Here is a 2,638-nt window from a genome sequence, read left to right as displayed (position 1 = left end):
CCCAACCTCTGACCCATCTGCCCCCTTGGTGCTCTGTGATTCCCCAATTGGAGTCAGAATTTTCATTGGCACCTCACTACAGCAACATACACAAACTCTAGCAAGAAATAAAATCTCATGTGTCATCAATTTCTTTTAGTCTTTAAACATGTTTTATGAGCTTAAATATGTGCCAGACATTCACACATTTAACTGATAATAAACCTGAGCTAACAGATCAAAGCAGAGGAACATGGAGGCTGACAGACTATCTAAAAATAAACCTTAATGTCTTTGCAAACTATTAAATCTAAATAAACTGTGAACTAAGGTTACAACTGTTTTTAAACATTTCTAACGGGCTAGCATGACTGACGCAAATCTGGTAAATGACTCGAACTGGGAAATCACACACCCCATGAAACCCTCTCCCTGTGACCCCTCTATGACCCTTTGACCCCCCCTGGACTGTGGCTGAGGAGCAAAGGAATGTCTCACTTTTGTTTTTTTACATTATAACCTAAATAAATCTTCTTTATAATGATCTAAAGGCACAACAATGTATAAAACAACTTCATGTACAAAAGTTTGGTTGTGTGAGAGCCTTGTATATCTGGACTTGAAGCCAATGCAGTAAGTGGACTGTCTGTATAATATAGACTCTATGGAGGAAGGACCATATACTCCCCCCTCCTCCTCCTCTCTGCGCTGGCGTCTTAAAAACCCACCTTTGGTTCGGACCCAGAGGCGAACAGAATGTAGAAACAGCGCCCCCTATCTACACACAGCACAATGCAGCATTTTGTGGCTCAGCCTGATACTGCCCTCTGGTTTGATCAATACATTTTTATCACGTAATTACATAAAAGACTCAACGCCATAGGATTCCTGTCAGCTCCGATTTCAACAGCACAATTCCCAATTCTTGACAGGAGTAGAATGGTGACCGTGGATCAAATCGACAGACTCAAAACGATGTTATTTTCCATATTTTTTACGTATAACATTATTGTGTCGCCGATGACAACCATTGTAAATGAACTTGTCGACGTAAGAGAAGTGATAATCACAGAGTGGGAGTGGGACATTGGCTCTTGATTTCGCTGTTGTTTCTGTTCGATGTTTACCAGTATAAATAAAACAGTGGTAAAAGGGATCTGTGAGACTCTTTTCAAAATGCAAATAAGAATGCAGTATATTCTCATACATATATTCTACGCAGAGAATTCAAAACATATTCTTTACAGTGACGCATCGGTTTATCTGATACGACAAACAGAATGGTGCATGGGAATAATGAAATGTGTGTGTTAAGTATCTTCCTCAGCGGTGACATTCCAGACTTTTAGCTAGTGGTTGAATTTCTCCATTGAGCTATTTTCTGATCTATGTTATAATGTTGTTTCCTCAGCAAAAACACACTTTACCACACAGATCTTCCATATTTAAGATGAGTTCTGCTCTAAAACAGAAAACACCTTGTGATGTCATGTAGTAATACAAGAAGTGGCGCTTTTTAAACTCCATACAACGTCACTAGTATAATTTGGATAATTTCAGCCCTAGAATTACCAATGTCTACTGACGTGTGAAAAATCCTTCATTTGTCCAGGTGGAATCCATGGCAAAGGAGAAATTCAAATTGTGAACTGGACAAAGGGTTATTTGGTTGAATAAGTTTCTCAGCTCATCCAAGCTGCTTCTTCAGTTCTGGTTGCTAAACTGAAGGATACTGGATGCTGATGGATACTTCCTTATATTTGCCTGCAGGGAGGAGCTAACTATAGTGAAACTACTCTGAAACTAACAAACCTACTTGTTAACAGTTTCAGTTAGTTAGTTAGTTAGTTAGTTAGTTAGGAGTGTGGGTTCATATTAGCATAACCATTCAGGATCATAATGGAGCTTTCAGACCTCTGGATCTGACCTGGTTACCCCTATTGTTCTTTTCTTTGTTTTGATTTAGGTTTGAGGATGGAGCTGTAAACAGGAGACAGATGGTGCCTGAGTCCCCCATTTTTGTTTAGAGAAGGATTTTCTTTCTTAACAAATATAGCTTCTTTAACTCCCCATTCAAACCAATTATTTTCTCTGGCTAAGATCTGTACCTCACTGTCCTCAAAGGAGTGGCTTGTGGCTTATAGGTGGAGATGTATGACACACTGAGGTCCACTGCTGTACCCACCAGCATTCTGACCACAACTGAAGAAGCAGCTTGGATGAGCTGCGAAACGTATTCGACCAAATAAACTTTTGTCCAGTTGACAAATTGAATTTCTCCTTTGCTAATCTCTACTGACCAAAAGGTAAAAGGAGCTGTTAACTTGAAAACTACCGCTTCATGACATCACAAGGTGGACCAGAGCATTTTGAGCTTTGGAAATGTTGACTGATTAATAATAAAGGGTTACTCAGACATGTGTGAATGAAACAAAACACAACTCCAGGTCTGTTTTTGAGGAAGAAACAACATTCTAACATGACTTAAAGCTCATAAGAGTCCATTTTGCTTAATATAGGACCTTTAACTGTTTTTCTTGCACTCTAACCATGAGAGGGGTGAAGCTAAGATATGTTGAACTATCAAATTAAATAGTGACCCTTTTATCCAAATTATACTTTAAATCATACATAATCCTATTAATTCAAAATCATGTAT

Source organism: Boleophthalmus pectinirostris, unplaced genomic scaffold (genome assembly GCF_026225935.1).
Source record: "Boleophthalmus pectinirostris isolate CB_2022bp ecotype Guang Dong unplaced genomic scaffold, ASM2622593v1 HiC_scaffold_13, whole genome shotgun sequence".
NCBI classification, from domain to species: domain Eukaryota; kingdom Metazoa; phylum Chordata; class Actinopteri; order Gobiiformes; family Gobiidae; genus Boleophthalmus; species Boleophthalmus pectinirostris.
This window is presented reverse-complemented; position numbering follows the sequence as displayed.